The following is a 13,017-nucleotide window of genomic DNA, read 5'->3' as shown; positions in this document are numbered from 1 at the left end:
CCTGAAATCTTGATTCCAGCTTGTGCTTCATCCAGCCCAGCATTTCCCATGATGTACTCTGCATGTAAGTTAAACAAGCAGGGTGACAATATACAGCCTTGACATTCTCCTTTCCCAATTTGGAACCAGTCTGTTCTTCCATGTCTGGTTCTAACTGTTGCTTCTTGACCTGCATACAGATTCTCAAGAGGCAGGTAAGGTGGTCTGGTATTCCCATCTCTTTAAGAATTTTCCACAATGTGTTATGATCCACACAGTCAAAGGCTTTAGTGTAGTCAATGAAGCGGAAGTTTTTCTGGAACTCTCTTGCTTTTTCTATGATCCAGTGGATGTTGGCAATTTGATCTCTGGTTCCTCTGCCTTTTCTAAATCCAGCTTGAACATCTGGAAGTTCTCGGTTCACAAACCGTTGAAGCCTAGCTTGAGAATTTTGAGCATGATTTTGCTAGTGTGTGAAATGAGTACAATTGTGCAGTAGCTCTTTGGCATTGCCTTTCTTTGGGACTGGAATGAAAACTGACCTTTTCCAGTCCTGCGGCCATTGCTGAGTTTTCCAAATTTGCTGGCATATTGAGTGCAGCACTTTCACAGCATCATCTTTCAGGATTTGAAATAGCTCAACTGGAATTCCATCACCTCCACTAGCTTTGTTCGTAGTGATGCTTCCTAAGGCCCACTTGACTTCACACTCCAGAAGGCATCAAATTAAGGAATTCAGCATTCTACGTATGGCAAGCTGCAAGCCTCTGGGCCCCCTGAATCCGTTCTTTGCACGTGCAGCTCAGCAATCTGCGGCTGATCCTGTATCCTTGTCCACCTTGCTACCTGTCCCCCCAGCTGTCCCCCCAGCTCCTCGGCCGTCACCATGGGGGTGGCAGCATCTGTATGATGACAGTTTTGGGAGCCCTCACTCACATTTGGAAGCCAGAAGTCACTGATAGCTATGATGTTTGTTGTTTATTAATACGGCAGTAGATATTTTTCTTTCACATAGGACAAAACAGCAGTAGAACTTGAACTGAAGCTGTTCATCTTGCAGTGCTAGCGCTGGGGTCAGCAGGCATGGGGGAGGGGCAAAGCTGGCAGAAAATCACACGTGGAGAGAGTTTTAACCAGCTGCAGTGTGTTTCAGCACCCACTTCTCCATACAGGAACAGAATCCAGCCACTCTGGACTGCACACCATCGCCTCTTCCCTCTCCTGCACTGGGTTGGGTAAGCTCTAATATTCCTCCCTTCTGAAAGCCCTCTCCCCTCCCCCATCTCTGCTATGTTTGTAAAAGAACGTTCTTGGACTTGCAGGGAAATTTGATCCATGTGGGCTGGACGGTCTACACTTCTCTCATAAAACTGCTCTTTTGTAAGAGTTCTTCTACGGCCAAGTATCTCTGGACAACAGAAAAATGTTTTTCCAGGAAAAAACTCCCAAAATTAGTATCGGCACCCTCTCTCCCTTGCCTATCATTTCATTCATTGTAACCAGAATTTATAAAATTTCCTGGTCTGTGGCAGGTACATACTGGGGCACAGAGATAAAGGCCATCTGGTCCCCAACCTCCAGTAGTTAATCCAACAAGGAATGTGCTTATGATGGAAGTCTTCTGGACCCAAGGAGTTTCTAGCACAGGTGACAGAACCTCAGAGTCAGTTGAGGCTGATGACAGCTCAGGGTCCGACAGTGAGTGGGAAACTGAGCCCCTCCAAGGCCCAGCCCCCTCCTGTCGGTCTGCTGCTCCCCATCAGTAGAGCACATGGTGACCACACCCTGGGACACCACCTGGTTGGGGGGACTTTGCAAGCCCCACCTGGCTCTCCTCCTTTCACACACCTTCCTTCTTCCTGCACACGCAGTGACCTCAGGCTCTGAACAGTGCCTTCGTGACAGTTCTTCCCCAGCCCAACTTCGGCTTCTTTTTCTGCCTAACTGCACTGCCTGGGTGGAGCGGGTTCCTCCCCAGGACAGGCCGTGTCTGGTTCTGCAGGTGTCACCATGTTCTGAGCAGTCGTACCTGTCCCTGCTGTGAGGCAGCTTCTTTACAAACAGTAACTGGCTGAGGCCTGCAGTCTGTCCCAGCAGAAATGCAGTGTTTACAGCAGCTCTGCCAGCAGCTCAGCAAATGTGCTGGAAGAAAAACAGACCTACTTACCAGCCACAGTTGATGACTGGGAGAAACTTCCCTTATATAATACCTAACGATGGAGGTTTCTGCCTAAACCTGGGGACCTGGGGAGAGCCACTCCAGGGTGTGTCCTGTGATCTACTGAGGGCAGAGAGCTCAGCTGAGGTGCTCCTTCGGGGGCCGGTTTCCAGGTCTGCTCAGAGCTTGGCCAAAGCAGGAGGGCTCTGTTGACCTCACACTTGGCAAGGGCCTCAGGCAGCGGCCAGTTCGGGTCTGGAGCAGGCCTTGTGCAGCACTCTGCAAACGCTTTGCTGCCAGCCCCAGAGGTGGGACTCGGAGCTTTTTCAACAATCTCTATCTTGGGTCCAGGCTCTGGCTCCTCCTGTCCCTCCCCCTGCCACTGAGGGGTTGGGGGAGGGTGGAGGTGGGGACCACAGCAGCCAGCCGGAAAGCCTGTACATTGAAAGAGAGCTTTTGTGAGGGCCTTGGGGAATGCAGCCTTGCTTCTGAAACTGAGTCCCCTAAAACCGAGTTTCCTCACTACATCTATGATTAACCTCTCTATCCATATCTTTATTCCCTTTCTTGTCCCCTCTGACCTCCATCCTGTGCTCACTGAACACTAATCAACCAGGGTCAGGTGACTAAGATTGCTGTTATTGATAAGATTGCACACAACAGTCATACTAATGAAAACCGCTACCAGTGTTAAGGTCACACACGCAGGTCATTTCTCCAGTGCAAGGTGAGCTCACAGACCCCTGAACCATGAGCTGCCAGAGACATCCTGACTCCTGAAGCTGTGGTGATGAAATGTCACAGGATTATGATTAATCTGTCTCTTTGTTCCTCTCCCTTAAAACACTCCCAACTCAAAGACCAAGCTGGAGGGGATCTGAGGCTCGTCTCCACTCCCGTGCTCCATGCCAGTAAGTAAATCCTCACTGCAGACTCCTCGCACCCCAGGAACTCTTGCCTACTTAGAAATCCATCGCAGCCTCAAGCATCCTGGAGAGTTCCTGATCAGTATTCAATTTCTGCCTCTCACCACCCAGGGAGAGTGGCCACAGAAAGAAGCCAGCACAATGGCAGAGGATTGCTGCCTCTCCACAAGCATTCAGAACAGCAAACTTATAGGGATGGGGAGAGAGTGTGGGTGCCTAGGGCTGGGGTTCCAGTGAAGGGGTGTGCAATGTCTTCCTGGGCAATAAAAATGTCCTAAAATTGATGATGGGGGGTGTGGATGCACAGCTCTGGGCTGTGAACTGCACTCTTTAGAAGGGTGAGTGTAACGACTTGTGAAATACATCTCAACAGAAAAACAAACGTGACAGCAGAACTAAGAGATAAACATGAGAAGCCTAGAGCCTTGTGCTGCGCTTTTCATGGGGAATCCCTGAGTTTGGGGCTCATTTTTGGCTCAGCTGGAGGCTACTGGCCACAGGGGAGAAAAACCTACAACTGTGGAGGGGGTCCCCCGTCTATGCTGGCTCTTTGCCTCTTCTTCTTCCCTAAGTCAGAACTTGGTTTCCTCGGGAGCTGCAGGGGGGCTGCCTGAGGGGTTGTAGCACAGGGGTTCCGTCTGTAGTTCAGGAGACTTGTTGGCTTGGGGCCTCTGTGCGCCACACCCTGCTCTAGGCCTGGGGATGCACCCACTGTCGTCAAAGAGGACAGAAACACAGTGAACAATGATAAAGTAAATCATGTGATGTATTAAGTGTCAGTGCAAGAAAAGAAAAAAGCAGAGCAGGGTAGGCGGTTGGGAGCACAGAGTCGGAGTGCAACTTTAAATTACTGGGTGAGCAGGGAAGACCCCACTGAGAAGGTGTCATCTGAGCAAAGACCACAAGGAGGCAGGAGAGAGCCCTGCAGGGACCGGGGAAGGAGTGGTCCTGCCCAGGCGCGCGGTGGGGCCACAGCTTGCGGAGGCGCCAGGGTATGAAGCGTGTTTTCTTAGCATATCAGCTAATCCCCAGGGGCAGCAAATAGGCAAATCACCCAATCCATAGCTCACCCCAGCCCTTTCTCCAGAGGCTCTCACAGTCCAGGCCGCTGCTCCCCTGGTCTGCTCACCCCGGGGCCAGGAACCAGAAAGCCAGGGGCAGTTTATTTATTCAACCCCCGGTGCCTACACTGTGGAAACCACAGTAAAGGCTCTTGGCAACATTTCCCCACAGAGTGAACCTCCGGACTGGCCCTTGGGCTCCCCCACGTGGCCAAGCGCGCGTGCTTCCTGTCTCTAGGGATGTGTCAATATAGACTCTTCCTTCGTGACAGCCATTCCCGTGTCTCTGAGTCTTACCATGCCTGATTAAAACGAATCCTGGATCCCCCGAAAAGACGGGGTCTTTGGCCGCTCTCCTAAGAGTGATGCCCGCTCCCCGCCCCCCCTCCCCCGGGTGGTCCAGAGCAGAGGAGGATGTGACAGCCACTCTGGTTGCTCAGCTGAGAAGGGATCCAGGGCTGCGTGGTCCTGCTGAGTTCAGTGGTACTGGGGCCAGGGCGGGGCCGTAGAGGTGGTGAGAAATACTGTCAAGATACGGGTGGTTGCAGAGCCTGCCCAATCAGATGTAAGATGTGGAAGGAAAAGGAAGTCCAGGCAACTCCAAGTTTTGCCCTGAGCAAACGAAGGGCGGCGCTGGCCTTGCCTGAGATGAAGCCGGTTTCTGGTGGAGGGTTTGGTAGGAGTTCAGCTCTGGGGTGCCAGCTTAGGGGTGTCAGCTTTCCAAGCAGAGAGATCAAGTAAGCTGCTAGATATACGAGTTTGGAGCTGGGAGGAAAAACTGAGCTGGACGCACTTGGGAGTGGCCAGCAGGTGGGTGGTATTTCAGGCCACAAGACCTGAGGAGACTGGCAGGGGTGGGCGCGACCCGGGAGACCACTGGAGGGAAGTGCATCAAGAAGCCAGGTGTGACCACCCGTGTCACATGTTTCTGAGAGGAGCTGACCACGAAATTTGGAAAAGGCAGGCTGTTGTTTCTGGTAGGTCGCTGGAAGAGAGGACTGGTAGGAAATGAGAGGACCAGGTGTGGGAGGACTCACCCTCAGATGCACTGAAAACCCAGAGCATGTGTGGCCTCCGAGAGACACATGACCTGGGGCGACAGCGAACCTCTCTGGAACTGGGTGATATCTGCAGAGTCTGAACCTCAGAGGTTGAAGTGGGGGACCAGGGAGGAGGGTGATGGTCTGGAGTGAAGAGCCAACCAGAAAAACCCACTTGATGTTACAGCCGCCGCGGCTGCGGGGAGTTGGGGCTGTGACTCAGCCGCTGGCTCTGGAAACAGGCAGAGGAGTGGTTCTGCCCCCAGGCTCACTTCTTCCAGAGAAAAATGAATGGCTGTAGCGGGTTGAGGCCACGGAGGGAAAATCTGACAATTTCATTGCAGACATTCCTTCCTGATGTGTGATTGTTCTGGATAGAAAGTAGGATAATCGATTAGTCACACTCAGTCAATTCCAGGAACACAGAAGCAGATAAAGAAACCAAGGACAGCCTCTGTCCTTGGGGTGCCTGGCCCATTGCTGGTGATCATGAGGCCCAGGAGCAGAGATAGAGAATTTCCCCCAGCCTGGCTGTGGCCTTGCTCTCCTGGTGGCCCTTCTGCAGGCTCAGCTCTTCCCAGGTATTTGAATCCAAAAGACAGCAAAGCATTTTGTGGAGAACAGGGAGGATCGTCCCATCCTGTGTGCAGTCCCTGTTGGGAGGAGCTTTGGCAGCCTGAGAGCCCCCCTCTTTCCCTCCCACATCAGTGTGGTCCTTCCTTCCACCCCACTCCCGTCCCCTTCTCCTGCTCTTGGCTCCTGTGTTTCCCTTCCTCCTTGACCCTCAGTCTAGCGTGCTCACCACCAAGAAACATGTACTTTCTGAATGAGTGTTCGGATCATAATTCAAAACCCCAAATTGTTATTTTCCTTCAAAAAGTTCACAGTGGTTTTCAGGTTGATATCAGGACTGTCTCCAAGAGGCAGAAAGGAACGCAGAGAAAGGCCCCATCCAACCTGAGACTTCAGTGAGGAATTATGATTGGAGAGGAACAATGGGGAAGGGATGACTGTAGGTGGAGGGAAGAGATCCAACATTTCATGAGCATCTCATGAGCTTCTGAGACCAAGTCTTGTGTGGACACATGGAAACAGCATGCTTACTCAAACTGCTTAGATTCCTTGAACCTCCTCATGAAGGAAGGACTGGGAAGGTGATTATGGTCACTTGACGAATGAAGAATTGTAATCCAAACCCAGGGGTCTTACCCTCAGACTCTGTGTTTGCCACAGAGACAGGCAGAGACAGGACGGCTCAGGAGACCTCCGCCCTCCAGATCCTTCCTCTCAGTCTAAATACTGCTCCCCCTCCCACCCCCAGATACAGACAGCCTCCCCCATCCTTCCTTCTGAAGGAGCAGCATGAAGATTCATTTATTATAGCAACAGATGGCTTTATGATCCTTGCATGAAGATGCTACTGAAAGAAAAGAAAAAGCAGAGTAAGAGAACTGCCCTGGTGGTTCAGTGGTTAAGAATCCACCTTCCAATGCAGGGGATTCAGATTCAATTCCTGGTCTGGGAACTAAGATTCCACATGCCAGGGGGCAACTGTGCCCATGAGTTGCAACTACTGAAGTCCGAGCGCTCAAGAGCCAATGGTCTGCAACAAGAGAAGCATGCACACAGACCCTAGAGAAAGCCCATGTGCTGCAGCAAAGACCTGGTTCAACCAAAATAATAATTTAAAAAGAAAAAGAGTGAGAAGTATTATTTAGTGTGTCCTTAGCAGGCACTTTGCTGCATACAGGTGCCCCTACAGTTCCTGCTAGTGCCTGTGGAAGCCTCTGAATTGAGTGACAATAAGAAAGTCATGGAACTCATTATTATTGAGTTCATAACACAAAATATTAACTGGTGAAGTTCTACAAATTAACTGGTGACGGTCTACAAAGTTCCTCATATCTTTCTCATTGATACATAATGGACATGTGCCATTGTGTTAGTTTCAGGTATGTAGCATAATGACTCACTATTTGTACATATTGCAAAATGGTCATCACAGTGAGCCCTGCCTGCATGGGGTCTGTTTTCTCTCTGTCACTCAGATCAGATAAATTCTTCTGAATGTCAACCTTGAAAGGTTCCTGTAAATTCTTCTGAAAGTCAGCTTCTGTGACTCTATCCTCTCATCTCCCTTGTGCTACTGAGTTCAGCCAGTGAATTTTAGAATTTCACCTATTACATTTTTTTTCAATTCTGTAATTTCCATTTGGTTCCTTTTTTTTTTTTTTTTTAAATTTTACTTATTTGGCTGTGCGAGGTCCTGGTTGCAGCATGTGGGATCTTCGATCTTCATTGTGGCCTGCGGGATCTAGTTCCCTGACCAGGGATTGATCCAGGCCCCCTGCATTGGGAGCACAGAGTCTTAGCCACTGGACCACCAGGGAAGTTCCCTCCATTTGGTTCTTTTTTTTAAAAAAAAAAATGTACTTCTATCTCTCTGCTGAGATTTTCTGGTTTTGTTTTGTTTTGTTTTGTTTTCATTTAGAGTGTGTGTGCTGACATGTCCGACTGCAACTGCATGGACTGTAGACATGTTCCTCTGTCCATGGGATTTCCCAGGCAAGAATATTGGAATGAGTTGCCATTTCCTACTCTAGGGGATCTTCCTAACCCAGGGATCAAATCTGCATCTCCTGCATTAGCAGGTGGTACCATAGTACCACCTGGGAAGAAACCCCACGGGGCTTATGAATGTTAAGAGCCCATCAGCACCGGTTTTTAAATTGTTGTTATAAGCAGCAACCACAAGGTGGCAGGATTATTTCATGCCCGTCTAGTTCCCAGGGCAAGCAGTTCAGTTCAGTACAGTGGCTCAGTCATGACCGACTCTTTGCAACCCCATGGACTGCAGCACGCCACGCCTCCCTGTCCGTCACCAACTCCCGGAGCCTACCCTAACTCGTGTCCACTGAGTCAGTGATGCCATCCAGCCATCTCATCCTGTCATCTCCTTCTCCTCTCACCTTCAATCTTTCCCAGCATCAGGGTCTTTCCAAATGAGTCAGCTCTTCGCATCAGGTAGCCAAAGTATTGGAGTTTCAGCTTCAACTCAGGACTGATATCCTTTGGGATGGACTGGTTGTATCTCCTTGCAGTCCAAGGGACTCTTAAGAGTCTTCTCCAACATCACAGTTCAAAAGCATCAATTCTTTAGCACTCAGCTTTCTTTATAGTGCAACTCTCACATCCATACATGACTACTGGAAAAACCAAAGCCTTGACTAGACGGACCTTTGTTGGCAGAGTAACGTCTCTGCTTTTTAACATGCTGTCTAGGTTAGTCATAACTTTTCTTCCAAGGAGTAAGCATCTTTTTATTTCATGGCTGCAGTCACCATCTGCAGTGATTTTGGAGGGCCCCCCAAAATGTCTGCCACTGTTTCCACTGTTTCTCCAACTATTTGCCATGAAGTGATTGGAATGGATGCCATGATCATAGTTTTCTGAATGTTAAGCTTTAAGCCAACTTTTTCACTCTCTTCTTTCACTTTCATCAAGAAGCTCTTTAGTTCTTCACTTTCTGCCATAAAGGTGGTATCATCTGCATATCTGAGGTTATTGATATTTCTCCCAGCAATCTTGATTCCAGCTTGTGCTTCATCCAGCCCAGCGTTTCTCACGATGTACTCTGCATATAAGTTAAATAAGCAGGGTAACAATATACAGCCTTGATGTACTCCTTTTCCTATTTGGAACCAGTCTGTTGTTCCATGTCCAGTTCTAACTGTTGCTTCCTGACCTGCGTACAGATTTCTCAAGAGGCAGGTCAGGTGGTCTGGTATTCCCATCTCTTTCAGAATTTTCCACAGTTTGTTGTGATCCACACAGTCAAAGGCTTTGGCATAGTCAATAAAGCAGAAATAGATGTTCTTCTGGAACTCTCTTGCTTTTTCAATGATCCAGCAGATGTTGGCAATTTGATCTCTGGTTCCTCTGCCTTTTCTAAAACCAGCTTGAATTTCTGGAAGCTCATGGTTCACGTATTGTTGTAGCCTGGTTTGGAGAATTTTGAGCATTACTTTACTAGCATGTGAGATGAATCCAATTGTGTGGTAGTTTGAACATTCTTTGGCATTGCCTTTCTTTGGGATTGGAATGAAAACTGACCTTTTCCAGTCCTTTGGCCACTGATGATTTTTCCAAATTTGCTTATATTGAGTGCAGCACTTTCACAGCATCATCTTTCAGGATTTGAAATAGCTCAACTGGAATTCCATCACCTCCACTAGCTTTGTTCATAGTGATGCTTCCTAAGGCCCACTTGACTTCATATTCTAGGATGTCTGGCTCTAGGTGAGTGATCACACCATCATGATTACCTGGGTCGTGAAGATCTTTTTTGTACAGTTCTGTGTATTCTTGCCACCTCTTCTTAATATCTTCTGCTTCTGTTAGGTCCATACCATTTCTGGCCCTTATTGAGCCCGTCTTTGCATGAAATGTTCCCTTGGTATCTCTAATTTTCTTGAAGAGATCTCTAGTCTTTCCCATTCTATTGTTTTCCTCTATTTCTTTGCACTGATCACTGAGGAAGGCTTTCTTATCTGTCTTCGCTATTCTTTGGAACTCTGCATTCAAATGGATATATCTTTCCTTTTCTCCTTTGCTATTTGCTGCTCTTTTCACAGCTATTTGTAAGGCCTCCTCAGACAGCCATTTTGCTTTTTTGCATTTCTTTTCCTTAGGGATGGTCTTGCTCCCTGTCTCCTGTACAATGTCATGAACCTCCGTCCATAGTTCATCAAACACTTTGTTTATCAGATCTAGTCCCTTAAATCTATTTCTCACTTCCACTGTGTAATTGTTAGGGATTTGATTTAGGTCATACCTGAATGGTCTAGTGGTTTTCCCTTCTTTCTTCAATTTAAGTTAGAATTTGGCAATAAGGAGTTCACGATCTGAGATACAGTCAGCTCCCGGTCTTGTTTTTGCTGACTGTATGCAGCTTCTCCGTTTTGGCTGCAAAGAATATAATCAATCTGATTTCGGTGTTGACCACCTGGTGATGTCCATGTGTAGAGTCTTCTCTTGTGTTGTTGGAAGAGGGTGTTTGCTATGACCAGTGCATTCTCTTGGCATAACTCTATTAGCTTTTGCCCTGCTTCATTCTGTCCCAAGGCCAAATTTGCCTGTTACTCCAGGTGTTTCTTGACTTCCTACTTTTGCATTCTAGTCCCCTATAATGAAAAGGACATCTTTTTGGGGTGTTAGTTCTAGAAGGTCTTGTAGGTCTTCATAGAACTGTTCAACTTCAGCTTCTTCAGCATTACTGGTTGGGGCATAGACTTGGATCATCATGATAATGGATCGTTTGCCTTGGAAATGAATAGAGGTCATTCTGTTATTTTTGAGATTGCATCCAAGTACTGCATTTCAGTCTCTTTTGTTGACTGTGATGGCTACTCTATTTCTTCTAAGAGATTCTTGCCCACAGTAATAGATATAATGGTCATCTGAGTTAAATTCACCCATTCTAGTCCATTTTAGTCGCTGATGCCTAAAATGTTGATGTTCACTCTTTCCGTCTCCTGTTTGACCACTTCAAATTTGCCTTGATTCATGGACCTAACATTCCAGGTTCCTATGCAATATTGCTCTTTACAGCATCGGTCCCTGCTATTTACCTGGGCCCAAACTACGGTGGAGGTAATGAAGATAATGTTGACCTCCCTGAAAAGATCCCGTGCAGGTACTGCTACAGTCTGTGCCCCAACCCTGCAGCAGGCCACCCCTGACCCATGCCTTCGCTGGAGATTCCCAGACACCCACAGGCAAGTCCAGGACAGTCTCCTGTAGGGTCACTGTTCCCTTCTCCTGGGTCCTGGTGCACAAGTTTCTGTTGTGCCCTCCAAGAGTATATTTCCTAGTTTGTGTAAGTTCTGGCAGCTCTATGATGGGGTTATGGTGACCTCCTCCAAGAGGACTTATGCCATACCCACACCCAGATTCCCTCTCCCTGCGGCAGACCACTGCCATCCTGTACCTTCACAGGAGATGCTCAAACACAGTTCTGTCTGTGATCACGTGAATTCACCCCTCCTAAAGTCTTGCTGGGGCTTCTCTTTGCCCTTGGATGTGGGATATCTCCTCACAGCTGCTCCAGTGCCTACCCTCTTACTAGAGTTTCTCTGACCTTGAACGTGGGGTATCTCCACATGGCCGGTCCAGTGAAGAGCAGCCACCACTCCTGACCTTGGATATGGCGTATCTCCTCTCAGCTGCTCATGGCTCTAGCACCACACAGCCTGCAGCTCTTAAATTAAAGAGCTCATTCATTATTAGAGAAATGTAAATCAAAATTACAATGAGTTATCATCTTACACCAGTCAGAATGGCCATAATCAAAAAGTCCACAAACAATAAATGTTGGAGAGGGTATGGAGAAAAGGGAACCCTCTTACACTGTTGGTGGGAATGCAAACTGGTACAGCCACTACGAAGAACAGTGTGGAGATTCCTTAAAAAACTGGGAATAGAACTGTGATATGGCCCAGCAATCCCATTGCTGGGCATATACCACCAGGAAACCAGAATTGAAAGAGATACATGTATCCCAGTGTTCACTGCAGCACTGTTTACAATAGATAGGACCTGGAAGCAACTTAGATGTCCATTGGCAGATAAATGGATAAGAAGTTGTGGTAAATATACACAATGGAATATTACCCAGCTATAAAAAGGAACACATTTGAGTCAGTTCTATTGAGGTGGATGAACCTGAAGCCTATCATGCAGAGCAGAATGAAGGAAGTCAGAAAGAGAAAGACAAATAATGTATATTAACTCTTATATATGGAAATTAGAAAAATGATACTGATGATCCTACATGCAGAGCAGCAAAGGAGACACAGTTTAAAAAACAGACTTTTGGACTCCGTGGAGGAAGGTGAGGGTGGTATGATTTGAGAGAATAGCATTCAAACATGTACTTTACACATATGTAAAATAGATGACCAGTGCAAGTTCAATTCATGAAGCAGGGCACCCAAAACTGGTGCTCTAGGACAACCCAGAGGGATAGGGAGGGGAGGGAGGGGAGTTCAGAATGGGGCGGACACATGTATACCTGTGGCTGATTCATGTTGATATATGCAAATACCATCACAATATTGTAAAGTGATTATCCTCCAATTAAAATAAATTAGAAGAAGACCCTATGCTAGGAAAGATTGAAGGCAGGAGGAGAAGGGGAGGACAAAGGATGAGGTAGTTGGATGGCATCACTGATTCAATGGACATGAGTTTGAGCAAGCTCCAGGAGACGGTGAAGGATAGGGAAACTTGGCGTCCTGCAGTCCAAAGGGTCACACAGAGTCGGACATGACTGACCAACTGAACAACACAGTAATTCATTAATTGAAAAAAAAAAGGGAGATCAACAGTAACACAATAGTGGGGGACTTTAACGCTCCACTTGTACTAATGGACAAATCATCTTGCCAGAAAATTAATAAGGATACGTGAGTCATAAATGGTACATAACAGATAGACTTATTTTATATTTATAGGACATTTCATCTGAAAGTAGCAGAATACACCTTCTCAAATGCACACAAAACATCCTGCAGGATAGATCACGTTTTGGGTCACAGATCAAGCCTCAGTAGGTTTAAGAAAATTGAAATCATATCAAGCATCTTTTCTGACCACAATGCTATGAGATTAGAAATCAATTACAGAAAAAAAAAACCCTGTAAAAACCACAAACATATGGAGGTTAAACAATATCTTATTAAACAACCAATGGATCATTGAAGAAATCAAAGAGAAAATGAAGAAATACTTAGAGACAAATGACAATGAAAATACGACAATCCAAAATGTATGGGATGTAGCAAATGTAGTTC

This window comes from Bos javanicus, chromosome 11 (genome assembly GCF_032452875.1).
Source record: "Bos javanicus breed banteng chromosome 11, ARS-OSU_banteng_1.0, whole genome shotgun sequence".
NCBI lineage: Eukaryota > Metazoa > Chordata > Mammalia > Artiodactyla > Bovidae > Bos > Bos javanicus.
Note: the sequence above shows the minus strand (reverse complement) of the source record.